Here is a 17287-nt window from a genome sequence, read left to right as displayed (position 1 = left end):
GGTATTACACTCTGCCAATCCAGACCTAGCAGTAAGACTGGAGTCAGTCGTTTAACCTGCTGGGGTTCTTTTGCTACTCTGTGAACCTAGCAAGTTTGCGGCTGTATTCTCAGACTTGCCTGCCAAAATCCTTTCTCACTGTGCAAGGTGTTCAGGTGTCAGTTTAGTGGCAGTAAGCTGAACCAGTGCACTGCAAGTGAGGACTAGGATTGTGGAGACTCTCCTTGTGTCTATTATTCCATCTCTGACCAAGGAGTTTACTGCCACACCCGTTGGTAACCCTTTAGGGTTTTGCTGTTGCCCTTAGCAACAGCATTTCGGGTTCTCTACGTATTAAATCACTACATCTTGCTTCTTTCCATCTGAGCATTCCTAATACTAGGGAGACATCCAGTTTCTTAGCCTTTGGGCTTCTCTGTTCACTTTGTGTTTATTTTGTTACCCTATCACCTTCTGTGTATGTAATGTCATATTCCCCAGTCTGTCTGTGAGTTCATTTGTTTTGCATCCCTCTCCGTTCAGACACCAGTACATTCCTGCTGGCACTGGTGTGCATAACACAAATACACCTATCCTCCCATGATTTGTCTCTATCTATATTGGGCCGGGTCACTGAATGCCTCTCTGCCATTTCATCTTGGATGTCATTTCGCCACCTCAAACTTAATATTTCCAAAACAGAGTTAATTATATTTCCACCGGCCAATAGTAGTTACCACCTGATATCTTTATCACTGTTGAGAACTCTACAATCAACCCTGCACCACAAGCTCGTTGCCTAGGTGTCATACTTGACTCAGAATTGTCCTTTGCTCCCCACATTCAATCTGTCTTAAAATCATGTTACATGCATCTAAGAAACATATCCAAAATACGATCATACCTTACACAAGACACTGCTAAAACCCTAATCCATGCTCTCATTATCTCTCGCATTGATTATTGCAATAGTCTTCTTACTGGTCTTACTAAGAAGAGACTCTCACCATTACAATCCTTTCTGAATGCAGCTGCGAGGCTAATATTCCTCGCTAGACGTTCATCGTCTGCAGACCCATTTTGTCAGTCCCTCCATTGGCTACCTGTATTCTACCGTATTCAATATAAAATACTATTACTTACACACAAGGCTATTAACATACATCTCTTCGCTTATCTCAAAATATCTCCCAACCCGGCCCCTTCGCTCTTCACAAGATCTACGTCTCTCATCCACACTCATTACTTGCTCCCATGCACGATTACAGGACTTTCTTCGGGCTGCACCCACTCTGTGGAATGCCCTACCACGCACAATAAGACTCTCCTCTAGTCTTCAAACCTTCAAGCGTTCCCCGAAAACTCACCTATTCAGACAAGCTTATCAAATTCCAGAACCGCTCACATTACTTTATTAGCTTTCCTATCCAATTATATCCCCACAGTACAGTCCACAATTATCCTCACATATTTTCTTTCTTCAGTCTCCTTTCCTCCTGACCATGGTTCGTCACTGCTGTGAAGTGATATCATGCAGCCCACCAAGAACCTTTACAGTCTGGTGGACAACTATGCAATAGCTAGCACCTATCCTTGTGTATCAGTGCCTATTTCCCCATAATTCTAAGTTTGCGAGCAGGGCCCTCCTACCTCTATGACCAGTGAAAAAATTTGTGGGTCCCGGGGACCCATTACTTAAATAAATTGGGGTCCTACTCCACTGTTTCTGGGTTCCATCACAAAATATGGGGGGAGAGGCATGGAGAAGATGGGGTAGAGCTGGGGGTAAAGGCAGGCAGTACTAGGGGTAGGGAAGGGGTAACAGACAGAGAGTGGATGACAGGGAGATTGTGGGTAACTAGGGAGATAGGGACAGCTGCACAATGATACCTGATAGAGGGAATTGAATGAGATCAGACAGGAAGGGTGATACCCTCTGTGGGCACCGTGTTCTAAAAGCTATTCAATTCTGCACATCATCCAGCAGCTGTTCCCAGCACCTCTCTGCCCCTGCAATGCTTTCACATTTATTTTTTAGGTCCGTGGTGGATCTGAGCAGGTGCACTGATTAGTCCCTGACATCAGTTTGTTCATCAGCAGGACTCTGCTCCTCTCTTGTGGAGGTTTGATACAGGGCTGGTGGTGCTAACTCCTTGTCGGGACCTGTGTATGCAGCAGTGCTGCAACCCATTCCCTTCACCACCGGAATCTACTAGACTTCTGGAGCAGGGGACCGTGCTCTAGCCTCTTGCGATAGCTCCCCCCCCTCTCCCTCTCCTTGCTGTTGCACTCAGTGAAGTCTGCCGGATATTGGAGGTGGTGTGGACTCCTTGCCGGGACCTGTGTGTGAGGTAGTGCAGCAGTCTTTTGCATATACTGCCGGTGGACTCGTGGTTGGGGACCCATGCGTGTGTCAATGGAGGATCTAGACTTTTTTATTTTATGGGGGGTGATTTAGGGGTATATGCAATTGCGGTCAAATTCCCGAAAATGTAGAAAAACGGGACATTTTCGCAAAAAAAAAAAAAATCGACAATGCAATTCAGTACTTTTCGGCCAAAAAACGGGCATTCCAAATTCGACTTTTTGAAATTCGACATTTGTCAAATTAGACATTTCTGTAATGGTACAAATGCGGCATTTCGACAAAAGTATATTCAATTGAAGATTGTAAATTCGACAACAGTGCTTTTAGACAGTAAATTCATCATTTTCAATCCGCCACACTTTGCTGGCGGAATCTAATAATTTTTTTTAAAAACATGGGTTTTTTTTGTGTTTTTTTTATTGGTAATAGCATATCTATTTATATTAGAAGGGATTAGGTACTTGGTTTGTCTATTTAGGAGACACAAGTATTATTTATATATTTTTAAAAATATATATATATTTTTTTTATGGAATGGGGTAAAAGTCAGAAAAAAAAATGCATGGGGTCCCCCCTCCTAAGCATAACCAGCCTCGGGCTCTTTGAGCCGGTCCTGGTTGCCAAAATATGGGGGAAAAATGACAGGGGATCCCCCGTATTTTAACAACCAGCACCAGGCTCTGCGCCTGGTCCTGGTGCAAAAAATACAGGGGACAAAAAGAGTAGGGGTCCCCCGTATTTTTTGTACCAGCACCACGCTCCACTAGCTGGACAGATAATGCCACAGCCGGGGGACACTTTTATACCGCTCCCTGCGGCCGTGGCATTAAATACCCAACTAGTCACCCCTGGCCGGTGTACCCTGGAGGAGTGGGGACCCCTTTAATCAAGGGGTCCCCCCCCAGCCACCCAAGGGCCAGGGGTGAAGCCCGAGGCTGTCCCCCCCATCCATGGGCTGCGGATGGGGGGCTGATAGCCTTGTTGAAAATGTAAGAATATTGTTTTTTGCAGAAGAACTACAAGTCCCAGCAAGCCTCCCCCGCAAGCCGGTACTTGGAGAACCACAAGTACCAGCATGCGGGGGGAAACGGGCCCGCTGGTACCTGTAGTTCTACTGCAAAAAAAATACCCAAATAAAAACAGGACACAGACACCGTGAAAGTATAACTTTATTACATACATGCCGACACACATACTTACCTATGTTGACACGCCGACTCTGGCCACGTCTCCAATGTCGACGTCCGGGGTACCTGAAAATAAAATTATACTCACCTGATCCAGTGTCCGGTTCTTTTATTGTAATCCACGTACTTGGCAAAACAAAAAAACGCATTTACCCGAACCAGACGGACTGAAAGGGGTCCCATGTTTACACATGGGACCCCTTTCCCCGAATGCAGAGACCCCCCGTGACTCCTGTCACAGAAGGTCCCTTCAGCCAATCAGGAAGCGCCACTTCGTGGCACTCTCCTGATTGGCTATGCGCGTCTGAGCTGGCAGACAGCGCATCGCACAGCTATCTCCATTAGTTTCAATGGTGGGAACTTTGCGGTCAGCAGTGGGGTTACCCGCGGTCGTGGACACTCGCTCAGGTTAGAGGAGATTCCGCACAATACGGCGTAAAAAGGCTTTTTCACGGTAAGGACAATACGTGTTTGGAATTCCCTGCCCGAGGGAGTTGTAATGGCGGAATCTGTCAACACCTTTAAGAATGGGTTAGATAAATTCCTATTGGATAAGGATATCCAGGGGTATGGTGCATAGTCATGCATTATAGTTACTATTTAGTCAAATCATCATGCAGAGGACACCACAAATAGGTTGAACTCGATGGACAATTGTCTTTTTTCAACCTCAGATACTATGTTACTATGTATGTAAAGTGTAGGGTCCAAGGCGTCCATGTTTTAGTGAAGGATTCCGGGGAGTCGTGAAGCGCAGCTGTATTGCGCTCTAGCTTATATGTGAACCAAATTGCATTAATAGTAGCAGTCAGAGTGGGAGGGGCCGCGGACTTCCAATTAGATGCAATTTGACATTTGGCTGTGTTCATAATGTGTTTAATTAAGGTGCGTTGGTGGCGTAAGGTGTCAGGAATGGGGCGGGAGAGTAGCGAATAAAGAGGTGAGTCGGGGACAGTTATATTCGTAACATCCAAAACCAATTTATGGATTTGTCGCCAATATTGGCGGATCAATGAACAAGACCACCAAACATTCAGCAGAGTCCCCCGATGCCCACATAATCTCCAGCACGCAGACGAGCACGTGGGATAAATAGTTTGCAGTCTAGTAGGAACCAGGTACCAACGATAGTACAATTTATGAGAATTTTCAGCAATTCGAACAGAGATAGAACTTTTGGTAATTTTTTGTCTAATATCCTCCCATTCCTCGACGGTTAAGGTTTCACCCACTTCTCTCTCCCAAGCCAATTCGTGACTCTCCTTGGGGGGGACATTGTGTGACAGTAACACCTGATAAATGCGAGAAAGTAGCCCCCTCGTCGAATGAGGGCCACGACACCACATCTCGAGGGGGGTAGCTACCATAGGGTGGATGGGTCTAGTGAGAGTATTATAGAAATGTCTAATTTGTAAAAACTAATAGAAAACTGAATGGGGGAGCGCAAAACAGGATTGTGGCTCTGCAAAGGATGGGAATGAGGAGAGAGGGGCAATATCTTGTAGAAAAAGAATGTTGTGCGTGGTCCAGTGCTAGAATGCAAGGTGATTATTGCCCGGAGGGAATTGCGTATTGTTCCATAAAGGAATGAAATAAGGGTTGTGAGAACGGAGTTGATAAAAGCGAGTACAAAAATCCCAAATCGACAAGGAGAAACGCACTGTTGGTAAGGGAAGGGTAGAGTTCGGGCGGAAACGGGGCGAACACTACAGTAAGGTTGAGGGTGAGAACATATGGAGAGAGTACGCCTCAATAAGAGTCCACGTTCTCTGTGCCGGGGGTGAATGCCAAAGAACACAAGAGGCCAAATGCGTTGCCCGGTAGTATCGAATAAGGTCTGGCACGCCAAGACCGCCCTCTGAGCGGTGTTGTTGGAGTAGCCGCATTTTGACTCTGGGTTTTTTCCCAGCCCAGATGAAATTAGATAGGTCTCGTTGGAGATTCTTCAATATCTTAACGGGGATGTGAATTGGAAGGGTTTGCCATAAGTATAATAAGCGTGGCAATAGGTTCATCTTAACTGCCGCGATGCGACCAAACCAAGAAATAAACTATTTATTCCAAGCGGTTAGATCAGATTTCATTGAAGATAATAAACGTGGGAAGTTGGCTGCATATAACGATGAATAGGATTTGGTTAAATAAATACCTAAATATTTGAGTTTAGTGTTTTGCCATTTAAAGGAATAAGAGGAATGTAAAAGACAAAGATCTTGTTGAGCTATGTGTAGGTCTAGAACCTCTGTTTTGTCAGCATTGAGTTTATAGTTAGAGAGAGAGAGCTATATGTCTGAATCTCCTCAAAGAGATGTTGCAGGGAGGTGTACTGGTCGGTCAGGGTTAAAATGACGTCATCCGCATATAGTGCGATTTTGTATTCATGGTTGTCTACTAGAGTACCCGAGATGTTGGGATTCAGTCGGATCTTTGCCGCTAACGGCTCCATCACGAGGGCAAAAAGAAGAGGAGAAAGTGGACATCCCTGTCGGGCAATAATCACCTTGCATTCTAATAGGTAAGGATGGGGAGGAAAGACCATTAACTAAGATAGACGCCGAAGGGTTAGAATAGAGCGAAGTGATGGCATTATAAAATGGACCATGTAATCCTATAGTCTGCAAGACTTGCTGAATGAAAGGCCAGGCCACTCTATCAAAGGCCTTTTCTGCATCGAGAGCCACCACCAGAGTCGGAAGGGAGTCTCTATGGGAAAGGTGAATGAGATCAATAAGACGCCGTGTATTGTCTGCAGCCTGACGGTTGGGAATAAAACCCACTTGGTCCGGGTGTATTAGTGCGGGGAGATAAGGGGCGAGGCGGTTTGCAAGGATTTTAGCGAATAACTTTAGATCCGTGTTTAACAATGAAATGGGCCTATAATTTTTCATTTCCAGTGGATCACGGTCAGGTTTGGCAATAACTATAATATTGGCTCTGGTGGTGGCTGCATCAAGGGAGCTCCCTTCCAGTAGTGAATTAAAGAGTGAATGTAACATAGGAAGAAGGGCTTGGGAGAATTTTTTATAATAGATAGCAGTGTAACAATCTGGACCCGGGGCGGAAGAGCGGCGGAGTTGCTTAACCGTAGTAAGGATTTCCTCATGAGTGATAGGAGCATTGAGTGTCTTAAGATCTACTGCGGAAAGTGTCGGTAAGTGACAAGAGGCGAGATATCGTTGGATAGCTGAAACATGGTGCGGATCGGTAGAAACCTCGGTATGGAGGTTATAAAGGGAGGTATAGTAATCTTGGAAGTGGGAGGCCATAAGTTTAGGGTCACAGGTCGTGGATCCATCAGGGCATCTCAAAGCCAGTATACGATTAAGCGTGCGTTTCGCTCGTAATCGACGGGCTAACAGAGAATCCGCCTTATCTGATTTTTCGTTAAATTTCTGACGGATCCACAAGAGTGATTTGATCGTCTTTTTAGTGAGGATTTGTGACAGTTGCCCTTTCAAAGCGAGGATCTTAAGGTATAGTTTGCGTTTAGGGAAGCGTTGATGACGAGGAGTCAATGAAGCTAATTCAGCTTCTAGGTCAGCGATCCGTTTAGATTCAACCTTCCTCTGGACAGATGTAAGGTTAATGAGTAGACCTCGCAGTGTAGCTTTATGTGCTTCCCAGAGTATAGCCGGTGAGATATCGGGAGAAACATTTTCAGCAAGATAATGATGAATCACAGCATCAATTTGAGACACATTAGAAGAGCTAAGGAGTAAAGACTCATTAAGGCGCCACGTTCGTGTAGCCGAGGGTTTATGAGGGGTAGTGAAATCAAGTGATATCGCATAGTGGTCAGACCAGGTGGTCGGGATCACTTGAGCTCCCGAGAGGGTTTGAGTGGAATCCCTATCTATAAAAATGTAATCAATACGAGTATATATATCATGTTGTGGGGAATAGTGAGTATAGCCCCTAGCAGACGGGTAAAGCGTTTTCCAGCTATCATATAGATTGTGTGCGGTGATGCATGATTGAAGAAGTTTAGATAGTTTTGTATGAGCAGAGGGCCCCAAGCACGGATGTGACCTATCAACATGGGGGTCCAGGGTAGCATTACAATCACCAGCCACAATAACCCAGGGATTCGAAATTTTAGAGAGATTATCAGAGAACGTCTTAAAGAAGGAACCCTGCTGCATGTTTGGGGCGTAAATTGATGCCAAGGTGATGGGGGTTTGATTAAGGGAGCCAGAGAGAATCACAAACCTGCCATGGTCATCCAGAACTGTGTCTCGGACGACCAAGGGGAGGTCACGATGGACCAGAATAGCAGTACCTCTGCGCTTAGCTGACATTGTTGAATAAAAGGCATGGGGATAGTGTTTGGAGCTTAAAGAGGGGTGGGGAGCCTTAAAATGGGTCTCCTGTAAGAAAATTATATCTGCTTTCTGCCGGGCAAAAAATTGAAACGCCATGGACCGCTTAGTCGGAGAATTTAGGCCATTGACATTAATGGACAAAACTTTCAGAGTCATGGAGGATGAAGAACAGTAAAGCTCAGTAGAGAGAATAACTCACGATATGGCCGACCAGGGGGCATAAGAGAAGAAAGAGAAAGACAATAATAGAAACGGATGAGGGGGAACAGGAGAACAAATTTAAAGGATAGACCCTTTCCTAAAAACGGGTTGGGTCTAGAAGTGAAAGGGCGGGTTCCAGGTGGGCAGCCCCTTCGGAGTGGGGGGTAGCGCCAGTAAAAACAAACAACAACAAGAAAGAGGAACATAAGGAAAAAGGAAAAATACATTCTGCGAGCCAGGGTAAGGGGCGTGAGAAAATTAGGTCAGTGAGTAAAAAGGAGCAGGGAAAGAAGAAAAGACATTGCAGATAATATCTACGCATATAATAACAGTACATTAAGGTGTAAAATCAACCAAGACATATAAAAAATAAATAAATTAACAGTTATACAGTGAAACATGAGTGAATCAGTGGTGGTTTGCGAAAACAATAGCATTCGAAGCGAGCATATCTAAGCTATAAGTCTGGGCAGTCCCTCAGGGTTGAACGGCAGATTAGCCTTACCAAGTCAAGGCACGAAACCATCATTAAAATGGGACTACCAAGAACTGATGCGCTAAAGATCTAAACAACGCATAGACCACCAAACATTAAATATCAAAAGTGTGAAACAATGTAATAGGATGGGGGAGGGACTAGTATGTAATAACAAACATAATAACGGGACATCTAAATGTAAAATTGGTTAACTTATCTGAAGAAAAGGAAACAGCGGGCAGGTATACCTTAAAGTCTAGGGGGACTAGTGGATACATATAAAGAGCATAACATTTGGAACAGACAAGGTGTTTCTATAAGACTATGTTATCTCTCAAAGCAGAGCGGTAGTATAGCCGTCCCACATCAAAGCACGTAACCATCATAAGAGTGGGGTCGCCATGGGCCATCGTGCAGAAGTCCGAAACACCGCTTAGTCCATTGAACCATAAAAGTCAAACGTGTAAAATAATGTACCATAAGAAGGGGGGAGCTAATGAGCAATGTCAAGTATAGTAGCTAATTTGTAGAGAGCATCTCAACTGCTCATTTAGTAGACCAATCAGGAGTAGGCGCCACGGGTCTTCTAGGGGAGATGGTAGTGAGATGATTTCGGATCTCGTCAGGGAGGGAATCAAAGATGCCAAAGGACCTAAGGAGGTCGTAGCCTTGGGCAGGTATTTTAATCAAATGGTGGGAACCATCTTTGGAGACATGGAGTTGGAACGGGAATCCCCATTTATACTTGATGGAGTGGTCCCGGAGGACTTTGGTCATAGCGGTGAGGTCTCGATGTTTTCGAAGCGTAGAGGGGGCCAAATCCTGGAAAATTTGTAGCTGGGTTCCAGAATAAGCAACTGATTGGTGTTCCCGAGCCGCCATCATGAATTTTTCTTTTGTTTTGTAATAGTGGAACCGCAGGATAACATCCCGAGGGGGTTGAGTGGGGGGAGGACATGGGCGCAGAGCCCTGTGCGCTCTATCGAGAAGAAGGAGATCTTTAGAAACCTCAGGAATCATAGTCTGCAGCAAGCCTTCCAGAAAACTCGGGAGGCGCTCCATGGAGATGCTCTTCGGTATGTTGCGGATCCGGACATTATTCCGGCGATTCCGGTTGTCCAAATCCTCTAGGTGGTCTCCATGTTGAGCCAAATCTGCGCGAATCTCAGACAGTTCCTGTTCGACCACCACCTGGTATTGGCATACTTCGTCCACTTTACGTTCCAGGGAGTCAGTGCGGGCGCCAAGATCAGCGAGTTCAGTTCTGAATTCGGCAAGGATCGACCTCATTTCTGTCTGGATAGTCTTAGTGACGATAGCAATTACGTCTTGGGTCGTAAGACCAGCCTTCAGAGAGGGTGCATTGTCGGTATCTGACATGGGGTCCACAGTGGGGGAATTACGAGGCGTAGCGCCCGCTTTCTCCCAGGCCCGGAGGATACTAGGTTTAGCAAGAGCAGGGGTTTTGCGGTTCCTCTGTGACATAGTGGAATGAGAGGGGTAGGTAGATAGCAGAGGAAGCTATTGGCTCAGCAGATCAGTTGATTCAACCGTGAAGTGGGTAAATGACAACTCCAATAGACTCTATAGGTAGTATCAAGAAGAGCCCCCTAAACACAATAAGGCCGCAGAATGATTTAGCATAGAACAGGCATCACGTGCTCCTCACATCGCAGAGGATGAGGCAAATAGCAATCAGGTGTGTGGTGTGAACCCGTAAGGTAGCCAAGCAGTAGAGGGGAGCACGCCAACGTGGCCGCGGACCAGCCAGCGACCGGCGGCAGTGCAACGGAACTGAACAGGGACACCCCGCGGTCCACCTGTGATCCCGTGGAGTGGATGACGTTGAGGGGTGGCATGCGATATACCCGCCTCCGGGTGTGACTGGCCGTTGGAGGGGGTGCTGGCAGTAGGGTTCACCACAGAACCGTGGCCGGACTCAACCAGGGTCCAATACCAGAGAATAGGAGGAAGGAGGGGGAGACAGTAATCTCCTGTGTACTGCAGCAGCCCAGTGATGGTAGGAGTCTGATTATAGATAATGGATAAAGGATAATGGAGCCGGGAGGGAGGAGAAGGGGAGAGCAGGGCTTATTCCTATATCAGCTGGGGCAATCACTCAGGCCAGCGTAGCCCGTGCAGTGGAACCCTAGTGAGAGCCGCCGTCCGCGGATCACGTTCCGAGGGACCAGGGCCGCACAGAGCCACCCTCACACTGGGAGCTCCGGAGACAGCAAGCAGGGGGCAGCAGGAGGCGGCCGGGCAGCGGCGGGAGAGATCGCGGGAGCCCAGCGATCCCGCTCACACGCACCGCCGGACCTCAGCAGCAGGGAGATCGCAGGGAGCAGCAGCCGGAGGGAGGGCAAGAGCCCACCCGGCAGGCGTCTCGGCGCACAGCGAGGACCACAGCGCTCCCCAGCCCTCGGCGGGCCACGTCCCCTCACTTGTCTCCCGCACGCCGGGGCCGTATAACAGCAGAAGAGGGGATGGAGGAGCCGCACGGAGGCCTGCAGAGCTCACACGGGTCTCCGGAGGCACAGCAGAACCAAGACTGCAGCCTCAGGTGTCCGGCCCGGATCGCTCTCCAACTCCAGGTCCCGGCTTCACGCTGGGGGGAAGGCCGCAATCCGCAGGAGGGCTGAACAGCGCTCCCCGATTCCGCGGGACCCCCACAGCGACTATTACAGGGTAAAAGGGGCCACAGGAGGCACACAGGGGCTTTCAGGAAGGGAGCAGGCAGGTTAAAGGAGCAATATATTAAGGTGCCCTCAGGAGCTGCAGGAGAGCACGTCCTCTCAGTACGAAAGCTAGGCCACGCCCCCCATGCAGTCTATTCAATATGTCAATACAATTCCAATATTTAGTGCAATTCTGTTTCAAAATTTTTCCATTCCAAAAGTCGCGATTATGGTCTCGCCTTTTCATCCAGTCCATTGTATCTGCATAAGTCATTGAAGACAGGTATGGGGCGTGTGCCTCCACACTCCCAGAGTTGGGAATCACACATTCCCATTTAACAAGCAGAGAAACAGAAAACCAACAATATACTGTACACATAGCGGACCATAAAGCAATACCCATCATCAGCCTATATTTCCCTTATATAACAGAACTTCAGACTTTATCTCTTCTTTCCTAACCCTCCTGTCCACTAACTCATATGAGTATTTGATGTAAATTCTTTTGACTTACCTGGAAACAAGTAGGCCCTTGCTGCTTCCGGCATTTCAAATATGACTGTCTCTTTGTTCTCCATTATGCGCAACTTAGCGGGGTACCATAATGCAAACCGTTTCCCCTTTAGACCAACAACTTGAAGATGGGTTTGGAAGGCTTTGCACTTTTGTTGCAAAGCTACTGAGTAATCTTGAAATAATAAAACATTTACGCCGTCTATGTTTATCTATCCATTTATAACTATTTTTAGGGAGGGGGCATTTTTTTTTAATTTTCCTTGTGCGCCATGATCCCTAGTTATGCCTCTGCTTCATCTCAACCCTAGCTTTTCCCATTTTGTCTGTTGGCCATTATAAATGTGTAGTTGCCCTCTTTTTGTTTACTTGACCCACACCTTACCTATATAGTTGTCAGTGGTCACTAATTGTCTAAGAAGTTATGTAGGCTCATACACCCAGGTAAATCAACTCTGGACATCTTGATATTTGCTACAAGGGATTTACTCAGTGCTCTTCCTGAGAGGTTACTATAGTTAAATGTCTGGTTGGACAGATGCCCTGCATAAGCCAGTTAAGTAACAAAGGAAACTTAAAAGAGTGCAGAGATGACACATATACAGTATGGTGGGTTCGGTAGGAGCTATGAGCTATCGACAGGCAAAATGTTGACCGCATTAGTGACTGCCATATAATTCTTACTATAATTAACCCAATCAAATCATTAACCATTTACGCCCAACCTCCCCCCCCCCCTCCTTCTTATTATTAGTATTACCTACCATTACTCAGTCTTAGGAAATACAATCAGCCCAACTAATAAAAAATTATTTGCACCTACTATTTAACTCACACATATCATTTTTATTTATTTTATACACCCTAACTTCTCACTTTTTGGTATTAATACCTATGACGATCATGCCACATTATACACAGTCACACACCAAAATGTATCTTTAAAAAATGTATACGCTGTCGTGTATATGTCGGTACATGCTTGTTAAAAGCAAGGGACTTCAAAAAGTTGATATCACTGCAAGCAGATAGAAGCATATGAGTCATAACTGGGATTTGCTCCTCTGAAAACAAACTATCTACACCCTACCTATATGTCTGTACTTGTGTATCTGCACCTTAGGTAAGGAGTTAGAAAGCATAGTATCCCATGAGTAGATAAGGGTAAAGTAATTGGATAGGAACAGTTACAAATGCACACAATAGTTGCAATCTCCCTATTTATTCCTACTGCATAACCATTGGCACTTAGAGGAACCGCTTTGGCTAGAATTAGACAATTCATGTTTTACTAGAGGAAATATTATGTATGATTGGGATCAAGGATGTGAGGTCCCTAATATGAGCTAAAAATAATACCCGATAAAGATAACTAAATAATAATAAAAAAAATCTGTTGAGCATAGACTGTCCCGATATGCAGTGTCTTGGTAAAACAATTTTATAATGTTAACAACACATTGATGATTGATGTTCAAGAACTGTTACACACTATCAAAAGACATTATTAAAGGTTAGATCCCTGGACAGAGGAGACAATGGGCCTAATTCAGATCTGTTCGCTCACTAGCGTTTTTTGCTGCGCAGCGATCAGGTAACTACTGCGCATGCATATGCACCGCAATGCGCAGGCGCTTCGTACTTGTACAAAGCGGATCGTTGTTGTGCACTGGTTCTAGCGAAGAATCCATTCGCACAGCCGAACGCAAGGTGATTTGCAGAAAGAGGGCGTTTGTGGGTGGCAACTGAACGTTTTCTGGGAGTGGTTGGAAAAACGCAGGCGTGTCGAGGCGTTTGCAGGGCGGGTGTCTGCCGTCAATTTCGGGCTCGAATAGGCTGAAGTGATCGCAGCGGCTGAGTAAGGACAGAGCTACTCAGAAACTGCAGAAACTGTTTTAGTACTGCTCGGCTGCACATGCGTTCGCACACTTGCAAAGCTAAAATACACTCCCCTATAGGCGGCGTCTATCTCTTCGCAGCGCTGCAAAAAATAGCTAGCGAGCGAACAGATCTGAATTAGGCCCAATATAAAGACAAACACAGACCTAACGGAACATATCATTGCCAGTTCATATGCACAAAATTAAGGTAAAATAAAATGACATAACATACTTGCATTTTATTGTCAATACATTGACAAACAAAAGGGATATACTGGGACAGAATGCAGCATCATTTTAAACTATTTAACTTTTTTCACATTATGTACTATTTTCTTGTTTTTAAATATGAACAAATGATGAACAAATTAGATGTATTCAGATTGATCTGACCAATAAAGAAAAGCAGTAGCAGATTTATCTATATAAAACTAGATATTTATTTAATATATAAAAAGATAACACTGAATGTGCTTTCTTTTATACTTAGTATATACTTTAAAAAAAATCACTATATAAATAATATTCACTCTTATATTAAAACATTTTTACCTTTGTACTAAATAAATGTATGAATTTAATATAATTAAATACTAACGGGTTTATTGGGAAAATCCCAAGTGCCCCTCATCAGATAGACTCACTTTCTTCTATATTTGTCTAATTGATTGACTTGTGGTTTTGAGTCTAATGAGGTTGCATGTCCCTTTGGAATCTAGGATATAAACATAGATACTTTCTGGGATTTAGGGACATAAGAATAAATGAAACACAATTTAAAAACCAAACAAATAAAATTTAAATAAATAAACCACTCAGGGGTGTATCCAAGTTCTTTGCTATTTTTCCCGATGTTTCACCAAAATTTTTTTACAGGCTATCCAATTACATGCCAATTAGATCGCCCATAAAAAAAATAATTTTGTCATGAAAACGCAAAGGTTCAGTGAAACCTGTGTGTTTTTGTGGCCACAGCCCTGAAAAACGGAGCTGCTTTTGGGGATTTTGTTTTACCTGAAATAAAATCTTTGATAAGCCGCAGCTTGCGCCATCTTATCGGGGCTAACCGGATACCCCCGGGGGAAACAATGACCCGCGGTCATTGGATTCCCCACCTCCCCCTAGTTATGAAGATTATTTTAGTTGCTAGGATACTTTTTTGTTAATATTCATAACACTCAGACTACCCCTCCCCCACCCAAAGACTACTCAGCATCTTCTGCTTCTTACACTGAGTGTGACATTGGGCTGTGGCATAATGGCCAAATGCCACACTCATTACAAACATAAAAAAGAAGCAACTGGCATTCTTTCAGGCAAGAAAACACAAGTATAAGGGGCCCATTTATCAAATAATATTTGCGGTGATGTTCCTGAAAACACCCGTTTTTGGAGGGTGTTTTCTCCGATACCTGCTGCGATCCCTCAATTTCCGCCCGCAGCCACATCCCCCATTGGTTTCTATGGGGGCGCAATGCTGTCCGCTGTATAAATATCATGTGTGACCACGCAAGCACAGGAACCCCGGCCGCCTGCAGAGCAGATCGCATGGACAGGCTCCTTTAGATGCCCCTGTCCCATGCGGGTGCCGGGTGATACGTTCACCCGATAAGATTGCATATTGCAATGTGATCCTGGCCAGTAAGATCCCACCAAGATTGCATTAAATATGTAATTTATGATAAATGGGCCCCTAAGCTTTTCTATGTCAGCGGCTGGTACCTAGTGCAGGTCTGTCATGGGGTAAATAAAAACACTAATTGTGGGGATTTGTTCTGCTTCTGTGTTTTAGGTGCACCCTAATCTAGTGGTTCCCAAACCTTTCGGAATCATGGTGTCCTAAAGTATCAGATTATTTTTCACGGCACCCCTAGGTCAAAAGTTTCTTATTGAGAAATTTAGAAAGAAATAGTATATTAAGTAAATTGTGTTTATATGTCATCCGTAGGTTTAATTATGTGGTGAGGGACAAGATTTGCTTCGTTTGTCCACATATTTTATGACTGACAGCCACCAGCCTATTACATTGACCACAGTGGAGGAACTAGCGAGCGGTGGGCCCAGGTGCGACAAAATGCTTTGGGCCCCCTCTCATCCCATCCAAGTCCACCCCCTCACCCCTGGAGAGGATCTGGTGAGGGGGACCTGCTCAGGGCCAGAGAATTGGATACCTAGCAACATTGCCGTAACTAGACATTTTAGCACTGTGTGCAAAAAACGGCATCGGAGCCCCACCCCTTCATGCAAAACAGGGGCAGTGCGCGCCGTAGGAGCGTGCAAAAGTACATAGGGGTGTGGCTTCGTGGGGAAGGGATGTGGCCACAAAATAATACCAATTCGTAAAATGGTGCACAGTAGTCTCCATTATTCAAATTACGCTGCACAGTAGCACCACTACACCAGGTAGAGACCCTTTTACACCTTATGGTGGACAGATTCCCCTTTTTACACATTACAGTAGACAGCGTCCCCTTTTTACACATGGCGGCAGACAGCGTCCTCTTTTTACACATTACGGCAGACAGCGTGCCCTTGTTACACATTACGGCAGACAGCGTCCTCTTTTTACACATTACGGCAGACAGCGTGCCCTTGTTACACATTACGGCAGACAGTGTCCCTTTTTACACATTACAGCAGACAGCGTGTCCTTGTTACACATTACAGCAGACAGCGTGCCCTTGTCACACATTACAGCAGACAGTGTGCCCTTTTTACACATTACGGCAGACAGCGTGCCCTTGTTACACATTACGGCAGACAGCGTCCCCTTTTCACACATTACGGCAGACAGCGTCCCCTTTTTACACATTACGGCAGACAGCGTGCCCTTTTTACACATAATGGCAGACAGCGTACCCTTGTTACACATTAAGGCAGACAGTGTCCCTTTTTGGAAAGAAAGAAAGAAAGAAAGAAAGAAAGAAAGAAAGAAAGAAAGAAAGAAAGAATTATACTTACTGTCTCCGCTGGCTCGGGCTCCTCGGTGCAGCTTCTGGCAGAGATCACGATTCCCGGGCAGGTGAGAAGGAGGAGGAGGGAGGTGGAGGAGGGAGCCGCAGCAGCGCTGTGTTATTGGTGGAGGTGCTACTGCTGCTGTCCCAGTCCTTCACCATAGGCTGTCCTCCGCTGCTGTGAATGCTGGGATGCGCTTCACAGTGGCGGAAGACAGCCTATAGTGAAGCAGAGGGACAGCAGCAGCAGCGCCTCAACCAATAAAACAGCGCTGCTGCGGCTCCCTCCTCCACCTCCCTCCTCCTCCTTCCCCCCGTGTCCGCTGCGCTCCTCTCCTCTCCGGGCGGCTGTGTTCTGCGGGTAGCGGTTGCCCGCAGCACACAGCGGCATGTAATGAGTCAGTTTGACTCATTACATGCTTTGGGCCCCTGGACAGTGGCGGGCCCCAGTGCAACGCACTGGTTGCACTGGCGGTAGTTCCGCCTCTGATTGACCATACATCATTTGAATTGGTCCTGGACCACCTATCTAATGGGGGGTACTGATGGGAGAGATGTGTGCTGAGCGATCTTAACACAGACCGCTCAGCACACATTTCCCCCCCCCCCCCGCTCAGCACAGCGCGATGTGCTGAACGAGGGGGGGATGGACGGGGGGGGGGGCTCACTTCACACAGTGCTGAAGTGAGCGACCCGCTAGATTGAGCCTGCATGCAGGCTCAATCTA

Source organism: Pseudophryne corroboree, chromosome 5 (genome assembly GCF_028390025.1).
Source record: "Pseudophryne corroboree isolate aPseCor3 chromosome 5, aPseCor3.hap2, whole genome shotgun sequence".
Classification (NCBI taxonomy): Eukaryota; Metazoa; Chordata; class Amphibia; order Anura; family Myobatrachidae; genus Pseudophryne; species Pseudophryne corroboree.
This window is presented reverse-complemented; position numbering follows the sequence as displayed.